General features: G+C 50.4%; 1 protein-coding gene across 6 annotated transcripts in view; it reads left to right on the forward strand.

Annotated features, from left to right (window-relative positions):
- PACSIN2 (protein kinase C and casein kinase substrate in neurons 2) overlaps positions 1-13,429 on the forward strand; it is a 134,012-nt gene that overhangs the window by 95,035 nt on the left and 25,548 nt on the right. The window lies entirely within an intron of this gene.

Below are 13,429 nucleotides of genomic sequence, written 5' to 3' on the forward strand. Positions count from 1 at the left end.
ATAATATCCTTCGAGAGAAGCTGCATGATGGAACGAGAGTATAGACATCAGCACCCACGTGGGTGCTTTCCTGACCTCAGACTCAACTAGTGCAGAGATGGGGAGGATGCTGGGGGTTTGCTGGGGACTAGCACGAATTAGTTTTATAGATGTTGATTGAATAGGTATATAATATTGTCTGAGATCAAATACCATGTGATGTTGTCTAATAGAGACAATGATAGGTGCCCAATTTTAAAAAGATGGGCAAGGAATTCAAAATTCTGGTAACACTTTTCAGGGCACCTGGTTGGCTCCGTTCGTTAGGTGTCTGACTCTTGATTTGGCTTAGGTCATGATCTCTGGGTCACAAGATGGAGCCCTGTGTTGGGCTCTGCACTCAGCAGGGAGTCTGCTTGAGATTCTCTCTCCCTCCCTCTTTCTATCTCTCTCTCTCTCAAATAAATCTTTTAAAAAATTCTATTAACACTTAAAGTTGGGCAAAAGGTCATTATTGCCTTTTTATTAAAAGTATGTGTTCTGTGAGCAACTACTATGTGCTAGGTCCTTTGAGTCTCCAGTGGGAAATGTGACAGCCCAATTCCTTGTCACTCGGCTGGTAGCAGTCTTCCTGGTGGATATCCAGGCCAGAGCTCAAATTTCAGTAGCCAGAGAGGTACATCTGCCCCAGGAAACATTTCACAGAAGGCAGCAAAAGTGACAGAGTTACAATTGAGTCCCAGCTACCATAGCAGCAGCTCCCTGGCATTGTTTGGTGCATTCTCTTGATGTGGAGGTGTTCAGGGACGCTGGTGGGGGTTGGGCGTGAAACACATGGAGCTGTATTAGAACAGGCAGTTACAGGATACAGTTTGGAGGTGCCTCTGGACAGTGCTGGAATTCAGGACTGCTCCTCTGCCCCCTTGTGCAGGTTCAGGTTCATGGGCAGTCATGTCTTACTTGCTTGCCCCCAGGGAGGCTTTGGCCTTGCCAGCATTGCAGAAGTACTCGGGGAGCCAACAGTGGCTGTGCAGAGCCTTCCCGTGAGCTCCTGGGAGGCTGGCCTTTGGGAATGCAGGTCCTTGTTAGTTTCAACACTGGACCAAAACTAGATAGAATCCTTTAGAGGTGGGGAAGCTTTGTTTTGTAACTCTGGTGATACTGCCATCTGGTACTAATCAGTACCTGCCTTGAGCTAGATGGCGGTGCAGAGGCCGGCACACACAGCAGGCCTTGTGAGCCATAGGCCAGGAGAGGCAACCAGGCAGGTTCAGATGCATGCTTTGGAGGTGGATGGCCTGGGCTTGACTTCCTGCTTCAGGGGATAGGGGTACTTTGGGCAGGTTGCTGATTTTTCTGTCCCTTCATTTCCCAATTTGTAAAGTGGGGGTAGAAATGGTACCTATATCCTAGTATTGTTGTGAGGAATGATCACGTGTAAAGCAGTGTAGGGCATCGGGACAGGTGCGGACTGAGAGCTGTCCCTCTGACGTGGGAGCTGGAGGTGGTCAGCACACACGCAACACAACACATCATCTGTGCCTGCAGGGTGCATTTGGCAGCATCATTTGAATTACCCAGTTGATGGCAGAAACTGTTCTGGAGAAATGAGGTAACTAAATATAGTGTTATCACAGAAGCCTTTAGCTGCTTCTTAAAAAAAAAAAAAAAAAACCCAATAGATAGAAGTTGCCAGTGTACAGTGTCAGCATGTATTAAATCAAGCAGCTTTAAGAAGTCCTGTTGCTGATTTAAGCTCTTAGGCTCCCTGTGAAATTCTTAGCTGCGATAATGTCAGTGGACAAGAACATCTCCTTTTGCCCGAGGAATGCTAAGGCAAATGGTTTATTTTCTAGTCAGGCTCCACTCATCTTGTGATGGTATCTCTAAAATTATTCTTCAGTTTATAGAAATCAGCAGTGCTGTCACCCTCCTCCTCTGTGTTGGCTGTTCATGGAATGGAGGAACAATTCCTCAGGATGAACCCACCCCAGTGGGCTCTGTGTCACTTGGGTGCCCACTGCCAGCCACTCATCTCTCCAAGCTGCCAGCAGGGTCCCTCTTTCCCACAAGAGGTATCTTATTGCTGATGTGCCCCCCAGACCTATACACATCTACAGAAAGCCTTGTGGCTTGGAGGTAGAAAAGTCCTTGTGCTTAGTTTTACTCCTTTCCACCAAAAGGTACTCACTGGAGAGCGGATCATTCCAGAATCCTCTTCTGCATGCTGGCTGTGTGCCTGCATGGGAGGGACACGACCTGACCCTCCAAGAGGCTTTGGCTGTGACATTTGGAGGTAATCTCTCATGGGAGGAGACTGACACTAGCTGGATCATCGTGTGGGGTGCTGTAAGATTGCTGGAGCGCTCGGGTGCAGCAGGGCTCCTGCTGGAGAAGGGGCAGAAAGGTGCATTAGAAGACAAGCAGGACTGGTATCACTAGGCACTCATGTGTTTGCTAGATGAGTTGAGTGAGCAAGTCCTGGGATGAGAGATCACCCACAGGGACTAATATCAAATGGAGGCATTTGTAGGTATTTGGAGGGGACACTTTCTGTATTACCCAATACTTACAGTAAGCCATTTGGAAAAGAGGAGCAGGCTCTGATTCTCTCAGTGAAGGCTCCCAGAGGAAAGAGGACAATGGCCTTCATGGGGGGAGGAGGCAGTGGGGCCAAGCCGCAGTCTGCCTCTGAGTGTCATGGCATTCAGAGGAGAGGGCCTGCTGGCTGGCATCACCGGAGAAGGCATGTGGCGTTGTAGGACTTGAGATGGGCTGGCAGTCTGGATTGAAGCAAAGTCTAGAAGCCAGAATGAGCACGGCATTGCAGAAGGCTGAAGACCTGGAATTCTTTGGAGCCCAGGGTTGTTTTGGAGGCCAGAAGTCACGTGGGATTGGGTAGGTTGGAGCCAAGAGGAGATTGTTCCCCAAGTGGGTGTCTTCCCCAGCATGTTGGAGCTTGGCCTGTCCTCCACAGGTTTTTCAGCATGGGGTAAGGTGGCTCAGTTACTTCTGGCAAGTCTCCTGGCTCAATCCAGGAGCCTGAGGGCCCTCCCATTGCATTCTCTGCTTCTAGGGCCTACTTCTGGGTCTTCTCTTAGGCCCCAGAGCTGGTGTACAGAGAACCTAGGCTGCAAGGTGTGGGGGTTTTCACATGTCATTAGTGCTTTCAGGGAAAGCCTGGCTGCCTCTGCCTTTTGGGGGGCTCTGGGCACGCAATGGCGGGTGTGTCGCCAGCAGGCCTGCTGCTGCCCGAGTCTTCAGGGGCTCCTTGGTGGCCAGGCTGGAAGGACAAACTGCTAATTTCAGGAACCAGGCCCTGAATCTGCCTCATCCCCAAGGCAGGGCTTCTGCGCAGCTGTCAGCCACATGTGCGGTTAGAGCTCAGATCTCCCTGGAGAAGCCAGGCTGGGGCTGACCTGTACTGCACTCTTCGTGGGCACAAAAGGCCCTTGAGGGAGAAGAGTATTGGGGGGATGAAGAGAACATAAATATATTACTGAAAATGTTCTAAGGATGTTAGACCTAAAGAGTTGGCCTGTACCTCTGGGTATTTACCATCTCCTTCAGAGCAGGCTCTCCTGGCAGCTTCCTCTCCAACTGTGGAGAGAGTATCACACGAGAACGTCTCCACATGCGGTGCTGTTTTGTCTGGAAGACCATCCACATTGAATGGTGTGCATTTTTCCTATCCCTCTAGAACAATTTTCTGGTGACATATTTAGAAGATGCCACTGCCCTGTGTGCATCAGTTCCATGGAGCCTGATTTGGCGCCTGCCATGGTCCAGACCCGGGGCTGAGTCCTGGGGTCCCAAGACGATGACGTAGTCTTGAGACCCCGGAGCCAACATTTGCCGTGTTGGGCAGTTACAGGGCAGCAGGGTAACTCTTGCAAGTGGAAGCTTGAGGTGCGTGGAAATAAATCACCTTGCTGCTCTGCAGCAGTGACCTGTTCCATTTTTTCTCTGGCCACCATCCGCATACGCAGACCTGGACAGTTTCCAATGTGCTGGCCTGTCTGTGGGTGTATCAGCTTCGTTGTGACCCTGCTGCTCTCCCACTGAGCTCCCAGCAGGCTGGTGGCATGCCTTGAGTTCCCTGAAGTTTCTAAAGGAACCCTTGATTCATTCTTTCAGGTGAACTATCTGCTGTGTCGTGACTGAGGATTAGGGCCCTGGCCTCCCCTGTGTCGTGTTCAGTCTGTTCTCTACCTTGAAGCCAGGGCAGCTCATCCAGAAGAGCAAACCTGTATAATTCTTTGCCCCCTGTGGGAAGCTCCAGTTTTTCGCATCACCTCCACAAAGTAAAACCATACTCTGTAGCATAACTAAGGCATAAGCATGTGTTGGCAGCTGCTGGCACCTGGTCCTTCCTGAGGAGCAGCTAAACTGAGCACCCCTAGGTGCCTGTCCACAAAGAGCTGCTTCCCTTCCTGGTGGTCTTTCCTCCAACCTGACCTCATTTCTTTCCCAGCTCCTCCTCCAAGCAGTCTTCTTGACCCCTTTTAGCAGCCTTGGCAGCCTTCCTGCATGCCCATCCAGTGTGTGGTCTCACTGTTTGCTCTGGATCTGAACAACCTGAGGGCAAGGACGTCATTCTCACCTGACACGCTGAATGATTGTTGATTTGAGTGCACCAAGTAAGTCAGAGAAAGGAAGAGGTTTAATGCTAGCTAGTAAGACATGCTTTTTTCATAAGCTTACAACAAAATATTTGGAAAGGAGATATGTATTGAAATAAGCACAATAGTGAGCAGAACCCATTCTTTCAGTAAACATTTATAGAGCCACCACTATGTGCCAGGCCCCGCTCGAAGCTTTGGGGATACAGCATGAATAAAGCAGACAGAAATGACTTTTAAATGGTCCAGGTGAAGCATTGTGAGGATGCGGAAGAGGCTCTCCCTCTGGGCACTCCAGAGCTGTGTCAGAGGTGACTCTAAGTGAATGGAGACTTTTTGTCCCCTGCTCCTCTATCCCATACATGGGTGTGTATTTGGATAGGTTATCAGGCTGTGTGCACGTAAGCTCTATGCTTATGGTCTGGTCTGTGTACTTTTAACTTAGTGATAATGACTAGCATTTATTGCTTCATGCTAGACCCCTGTTCTGGCTTATATGGATGCTCCTGAGCCTCACAACTGCCTTCTGAGATTGTGATCTCCACTTTACAGTTGGGCAAACTGAGGCTCAGGTGGTTTGCTGGTGCCCAGCTTCACATAAAGAGTAGGTGATGGAGCTGGGATTCTGGCCCAGGCACCTCCCTGTAGAACTGCTCTCTAGCCTCAGCTGTCAGCCTCCCAGGAGCTCCTCAGAGAAGAGAAATGTTCTTTTGCTCTGACTGCCCCACACTGAATGCTTCTACTTCAGTATGAAGTCATGTCCTGTGTGGGGTCAGACCCTGGCACCACCTTTGCTAGTGATGACCCCGAGGACCCAGAGAAGTGAGATAGCCCAGTTTCCTAGGCAGTGACATGGCCTTGCGGATTTCTCCTCCCCAGGATGGCTGCAAGAATCGATAACCCGCACAGGGCAGGGGCCTCAAGATTCCTGAGCCTGAGAGGCGTGCAGCCTCCTCACTTAGTTCCCTTCTTAGCCCTGCACGCGAATGTTGCATGCACGGGAACAGGCAGAGGGGGATGAGTCAGGTGGCCTTTCATCTTGTTGGTACGGGCTTGTTCCTCCCTTGTCGAAATGCTGCTGTTCTAAATGCCGCAAAAGGAGCCATTCCTTAAGATAATTGTTTTGCTGTCAAGCTTTTCCTCTGAAGATAAATTATTTTCCCATCTGATTTCAGTGATGTCAAAGTAACTTGTTTTAGTCATGTAAGATAAAACTTTCCCTTTCTACTTAGTAAACAAATAGAATAACAGATTTTTAGAGCTGGTGGGCTCTTAAGTGCTCACTTAGACTGTGCTGGCTTAGCTCCATGGAGACATTTGTATACAGATGTTTGGAGCTGGTGCTGAGGGATCCAAGTATGGAGATGGAGTGAGGGAGCTCATGGTCCTATGGCTGGGGTGTGTATGTGTGTATGGATGCATGCATGCTGTGTGTGGTGTGTGTATGTGTGTAGTGTGGAGGGGGTTAGTAACAGAAATCATGAAGGTAGAACCAGGGATTCATATGCAGGGGACTCAGGAGAGGTGGGATACTGTGAAAGCAGCAGTTTGGAGAGGGGATGGTCATGGAAGGAAGGGGGTGCTATTCCCACTTTTCCAGTCTTGGCAATGTCTCCACCGGGTAATTTGGCTTTGTTCCCCAGGGGTTCACCCTGTTTCAGATAACTAACTGTCCTGCCTCCTTTCACCATTAGAGGAGTTTCTACCAAAAGCTGCCAGTCTTCAGTGAACCCTTACTTATAGACCCGGGGAGACCATCTCCCTTGCCAGGTCAGCGGCTGCTCTTGTGGCAATGAGTGCCGCGCATCCAGCGCCTACCTGTATCGAGAGGGAGAATCAAAGAGTTGTGACTTGGGCACTCGGCATCTGTGTTGTCAGGCTGTTTCCTGGGCACTTGGCTGAAGGACGAGTGTGTGGGAGTGTCCAGAGACCATGAGCTTGAGGGTGGAGTAATAGGGGTGATGGCTTGTAGGTAGGTGTGCGCTATGACATGGACAAGTCCTTGGGTGCCGCTGGGCCTTGTTGACATCTGAGCAATATGTGCTGAGCACAGTGAACTCAGTGGACCACTCTAAAGGAGTTGTTCAGTTCTAAGATAACTTTGTTTCAACACCTCCTTCCTTTGCACTTTGTGTTTTGCTTTTGGAGTTAGATCTGCAAACTGAACTGGGATTTCTGAGTTCCTTTTTTTATTTGAATGTTTAAAGATCGATGATGATCTTTGAAGTTGCTGAAGTCTTTGTGCTTTAGAACTGTCATGTAGCACAGGGCGCCTTTGCTGGGTGAGGAGCCTCATTTTCTTCACCCTCCTGCTTGATGAGGACAGTTCCAGGATCAGATGGCAGGGCCGGTTAGCATTTTGAGTGAGAGTTGAACATAGGAGCTGGGAACCAGAGTGAGGCAGGGGGGCAGTGGCAGGCCTGGTGCTGGGTCACATTCAGCCAGAGCACAGATCAGCCTCCCGGGTGGCCAATGAACGGCAGCAGAGGCAGGCCAGCAAGGGATTGGGTCTGTGACCCTCTCGGAGCCCTGCCAGGTAAAGAGCATTATCCCGTCTTGAGGACGGCGAGCCAGGTGAGGTTAGGGTTAGTCCGGGTGTGGGGGGGGTGGACACCAAGATGGGAGCTCCTGAGTCCTCTGTTCCAGTGCTAGGCTGGTTGGGATCCCAGAGGGTGAGTGAGCTAGAAGGCAGAGGGAGAACAGAAAGAGGGAGTGAATGGAATCCTATAGAAACAAGGACCGCCACAGCGCAGTTGGAAAGCCAGGCAGAGAGTTGATGGTTTTCCAGAGATACTCCTTACTCCCCTGTGCTTTCAAGCACACAGCAGATTTCACAACCCTAACATCCATAGTGACCTCACTGGGGAAGGAGGGCTCAGAGTAGGGGGGTTGGGAGAAGCTGAGTGAGGAGGCCCCGTGCCGGCACCTTGGGTCCGCACTGCCAGTGTGCGTGGAATAAGGTGTCTGCCATGCACCCTGCCAGGAACGTGGCTGGGGATGTGGTGGCACTGCAAAGCCCAGGTGGCACTGCCTGGGACACGGGCAGACTGGGGATAAACTGCCTCGCATCCTGGATTTGACTGAAAGCCTCGTCAGCATAAGTGAGGCAGCTGTGGGGCTCTTTCCAGATTGGCAGAAGCATTAGTGATCTGCTCATTCGTCACCCTGGAGTTCCTCTGTGATGGTGCTCCAAGAGCCGGTTCTTAGCTTTTGTGAGGAGAGCCGGAATGACTCACTGGATTAAGAACTTGGTAAATAAAGGATCATGAGTTAATTCATTGCCCATGCCTCTAGCTGAGGATTTAGCAATCCCCAGGCCCTTCCTGTATACCTGGAGCCGGAATTCCCACTCCCAGCACTGTGCAGGCATTGAGAGGTATTACAGGGTCCCCTCTATGTGCCTGGCATGGAGGAGGGGGAAGAATGAAGCCACAGTCCTTGCCCTCAGAGCCCACTGTTAGCACATTTGGGCATGCAACAGCAGATGTCCGTGGAAGAGGAACAAGGGATGGGCTGAGCCGAGGGGAAGGCTTACCGAGGGGGTGGCATCTTGTATAGCTCATGCTCTGTGGACCTCATATCCTGCCCCAAGCCTTCAGAAAGCAGCCTTGCCTCCCCCCCAGAGTTCCCTTCTGCTCTTACCACAAGCATCATTTCCTTCAGACAGTCCTGACCACCCAGAGTGTTCCTTTCAGAACTGGTAACTGTCTGTAATTGGGTTATTTATCTGACCATAAGTCCCAGGAAGGTAGGGACCACAGCAGTTTGTTCACCACTATATCCCTCGTCCCCCACTTAGTCCTTGGCACACAATTAGGTGTTCATTACACACTGGTGTGTGGCAGGAGGGTGGTGCTAGGCTCTCAAAAATTGAGTTATGAGGGCTTGAGGGGGCAGCCAGCCGGCTGGGTGCATTGACAAACTCTTCAGTTAGAAATCCTGGAATTACAAAGGGCCCCTGGAAATCATCTACCCCTGTCTCCCCACTGCATTTTGTCTCCCAATGGACAAAATGTAGAAATGGCCAGGTCTGGTCAAATGACGCCTGAGCCAGGGTAAGAGCACGCCTGGCTGGGAAGAAACTCACGCTTTCCCAGTGCGTTCAGTCCTTACGAAACCAGTTCTACCTCCACCTTACAGCTGAAGGAATGGAAACATGGGGAGGGAGACCCACACAAGGTCATTTATTTGGGGGCAGGGCCAGATGTTTGCCTCTCCCTCCTGAGGGGTGCCTTCATCAGAGAGGGCCGGGGGCTAAGGGACTCAAGGCAGGTAACAGAAGCTCATTCAGCCAGTTCCGTTGCCATCTGCAGGACTGTAATTAAGGAATCTCAGAAGGGTCATCTTTCATCCTTGTCTCTCAGAAAAGCTGGTTGAAAATATCCTGGAGCCGCTCCATGTATTTTATCAGCTTTAGGTAAAACACTGGACTCTGACTCTGTGGACTTCAGGGAGGGAGGGACACCACCAAGGCTTTTCTTTCTGTCCAGTCAGCTTGGCACAGCTGGCTCACCCTTGAACGTGCCTCTCCACAGTGTAGAAGGAGCAGTTGTGGTGCTTGGGCCTTAAGGGTCACAGGTTAAAGGGCATGAGCCTTGTGTGGGTGAAATCAAGGTCATCTTAGTGGTCTTAGTAGTTTACAGGTTTGGGGTTCCTCCCATGAGCGTTGGCGGCACACAGTGGAATCAGAAGCAGGGCCAGTACATTACTTTTCAGTCTTGAACTGTGTCTGTGGCCTTCCCTGGGATCCGTGTGGCTGGTTGGAAGCACACTCATCACCTGATGTCTACCTGTTAAGTCTTGGCTTTACTCTCTCTGTTCTCAGCCTGAGGAAGATTCTAGAAGGTGGGCTCTGCCTCTTTCTGGCTGCATGATTGTGGGTGACTTTGCCTCTTTAAGCCTTGGTTTCCTTTTCTGTAGAATGGAAACACTAATAGTACCCACTGCCAAGGATTGTCACAGGATTAAATGAGGTGACATATGCAGAGGTGTTAGCATGCTTCCTTGCAGTATAATAGAGCATACACATACTCTATTATGATGCTCCGTATGATGAGAAACAGTGTGTGATGCCAGAGGCTTGCAGCCCAGCTGGGGCAGGGGGGGTAAGATGAACAACTGTGACCCATGTGGAACAAGCTGTGGCTGCAGGCCATGGGGACAGTGTGTGGGAAGGCCCTCGTGGCCCCCAAGTGGACCAGCAAGCAGGAGCCAGTGGTGGGGAATTGGTCCCGACTGTCTGCAAGTGCAGGTGATGCAGGCGCTCCCTCTTGGTGGTCTGGCAGGAACAGCGGTTATCAGGGAGGCCTCCATGGGGAAGACAAGCTGAGCCTTAATAGAGAACTGCATCTGGGGCAGGTAGGATGGGACTCCACACCTACATCCTTCGTCGTCTCTCTCCCTGCCCTGGACGCTAGTCCCTTCCCTTTGCTAGAGATAGGGCTTGTGTGAGCGCAGGCTCTTGTGGACCTTATAGCCTTGCTTTGTGTGTAGGTATTTTTAATTCTCATCGAAGACATCATGCTCCCTGTCATTCTGTTTCTTTTTCTCCACTGTGGGGGAGGTCTGTGCAGGTCGTGGTGTCTACACCTAGCCCTGCATGTCTCGCTGCTTCCCTCCACATCACTGTGCATGCCACGTTCATGCCTGCCATGTGTTCTCCATGGAGAAGACTCCTGTGTGCCCTCAGCCCAAGAGAACATTTCTGTGGGATGTGACTCAGGAAGAGAATTGCTGGGTCCTCATAGGGCATGTGTATGCTTAATGACTTCATTACTGCCTGGTTATTTTCAGGACCACCCCAGTCTGTTTTCCACCAGTATGTATAGTAAGGGTCCTGTGTGCCCCCTCTGTCCCACACTTGGTGTTTCCCATCCTCGAGTCCGCCAGTCTGTAGGGATGAAGAGCCTTGCAATCATCATATTCCCCCATCACACGAGGCTGAGCCCCTTGCTGCTGTGAGCCCCATAGATTTACTTCTTTCTGAAGTTGCCCTAATCATACCCTTTGCCCAGCTTCCCTCAGGGCCTGTCTTTTTCACGGAGATATGTAGGACCACCCTGGGATATTCCAGTTTAGCCTCTTGTCAATTTTGACATAGCAAATGAGGAAATAGGGTTTGCACCCTGTTAACTTTGTCCATGATGTAGGTTTCTGAACAGGAATCCTTAATTTTTGATGTAATAAAATTTATTTATACACATAGGCACACGTCTGTATAAGTATTTGTACAGCTTTGACTTTGGAAATTTTGTTTAAGGATCCTGCCTGGCCCTAAGTCACACAGATAGTCACCTGCATTGTCTTCTAGTCATTTATCGGTCCTGCCTTACATTTTTATTGAGTGCCAGCCACGTGGCAGAGCCAGTGGGAGGCAGTGTAGAAAGAGCAGTGGATGAGGAAGACAAAGGTCCACACTCTCTTAGGGCAAAGAGTTGGATAGTATTTGGGCTTGATGTCCTGTGTGCTGCAGGCTCTGGTCCGCAGTACAGCTTGGGATGGCGGGAAGGAAGGCTGTCTGCGGGCATGGACCCAGGGGCTGGCTAGGGAGGGCAGAGTTTCTGGGGCACAGACTGCCCGTCCTCACTGCGTTGTGCATTCAGTCAGCAGTGAGCCAGCCAGGCCTTCACTGGTGTTCCTGGAGGGTCCAGATTCCATTGGGGTTGTTGGTGATGTTGAGATGAGCCACGGGCAAGAAGAAGCCAAGGCAGCACAGGGGTGGAAGAGTGTGAGCTTTGGGGCAGCCCTGCTTGATTCCATTTTCATTTGAGTCACTGGTTTCACTCTGAGACTGAGATTGTAATCGGGTGATTTGTCACTGTGATGGGTCTGATGGTCAACAACCAAAGAGGAGAGTACAAAGAATAACCTGGGGGGCCAACCAGTGGGAGGCTCAGAGGGGCTGTAGGTCTGTGTTCACTTTCCCCGTCTCCCACCTGGGATCCCCAGAGGTCTCATTGGGCTGCTTCCAAATCCTCCAGGCTTCCTGTTGCCTTTGGCCACTGTGTTCCACAGAAGGGAGTTGGCCAAGATAGGTAGTCTCTAAAGTGAGAGAGGCAGGCCTTCTCTGGAGTCCTAGTGAAAGGCGGTTCTAGGCTGTTTACACCTAGAGGATAAATGAGGAACTGGTGTGACCCGTTTGAGCAGTCGCTCTCAGCACCCCTGTAATTGTAATCCTGCTGGGTTTTAGACAGAGTCCCCTGTCTCCCTTCTTTTTTTTTTCCCCCCGTCTCCCTTCTTTTTTTTTTCCCCCTGTCTCCCTTCTGATACCCCATTATGCAGATGCTCTGCAAAAAGATTGCTGCAACTCTTAGCGCCAGACTCGTCTTAGCTGACTAAATCCAAGGTGTGCCTGACACTGGATTCTCAGTGCCTGGGGTAGAGGAAAACCAGAGGAATGACTGGAGCCAGACTTTGAGACAGGGAGAGGTAGGAAGCCATGAGGAGGGCAAGCTGCTAGGGGGCTCTAGGGCCCTGGGCTGGGGAATTGTGGGTGGAGAGAGGATAGCGTGATTTCTCGGGAGGACAGCAGGGCATTAGTGGTTGGGAGGAGTGTGTGCCGCCCCTCCCCACCCAGGAAGATGGGGGCAGAAGAGTGGCTTCTGATAAACCCCAGAAAGATGGTGGTTCTGCTCTTTCCCAAGCCCAGCCTGTAGTAACTACAGCCCACGAGGTGCCTGAGCACTGGCACCCTGCTACCTCTGTCCTCCCACCTGCCACCTGGAGGACAGAGTGGTCCCTTCTCCTGTCTTCCCACTCTGTCCCCACTGCTATGGCCCCAGCCTGAGGAGGCTACTCTCGCACCTTCCCCCAGGAGCTTCACCCTCCTGAACCCCTCCAGTCCGCAGACATGGCACTCTTCAGAATGACCACCTTGACCCTCGAGATTTCTCATCATCCAACACCCGCATCCCAGCTGCACCCCCCCTTCCCCCATCTAAATCGCTGGTGATCCTCTTGCATTCTGTGTTCCATGTTCCGTGCCTCACAGACATCACGCCTGAGTCTCCGTGCTGGTATATCTTGTCATCAACACTGTTTTCTTCCTGGACACCTTTCTCTTTCCTCACCTTTAACCTGGCCAGCTTCCTTCTTGTCCTTGAAAATTCAGCTTGGATGTTGCCTCCAGCGTACCTTCCCCACCTCTCACTCCTTCCTGCCTCTGGCCAGGCAGTCCCTGAGGCAGATGAGGCTGTCCCAGCCTTGCACCCGGGCCTGTGTATGGTGAGCATCTGTCTTTAGTATTTTGGTACCTGAGGGAGTGAGCCTGAATTTTGAGGAAGTTAGGAACATAGATGGCTTCAGACCTAGTTTTTAAAATGGGCATTTTGTGAATAAATCAGTTAATAATAAGGTTTGGAAGAAATCTTGTTTATTTTTAAAATTTCTACGTCAAGTTATTTGCCATTTGGCCATCTGAAAACAAACTCGTGTTTTCAAAAGCAAGAAACTTTTAAATTACAAAACTGATAAAACAGAAATAGCTAACCATGTATGTCCTCACTTTAACATATCAGTTTGTACGTATTTGAAACTTAACTCTCCTTGCTTTTAAAAAAACCAGTCATCATTATACCTCAATTTTTAAAATGTATTTTAAAAAAGAGAGAGAACACACTCCACCAAAGTAGACATATGGGTGACAGACAGGAACAAGAAAAGACGCTCAGCATCATTAGACATTAGGAAAGTGCAAATTAAAATCACAATGAGATCATCGCTACATACTAAAGTGCCAAAAATCTTAAAAAAAAAAAAACCCAACCTGCCACAGTACCAAGTGCTAGTGAGAATGCAGAACAGTTGGAGCTCTCGGATGTTGCAGTAAG

This window comes from Vulpes vulpes, chromosome 16 (genome assembly GCF_048418805.1).
Source record: "Vulpes vulpes isolate BD-2025 chromosome 16, VulVul3, whole genome shotgun sequence".
NCBI lineage: Eukaryota > Metazoa > Chordata > Mammalia > Carnivora > Canidae > Vulpes > Vulpes vulpes.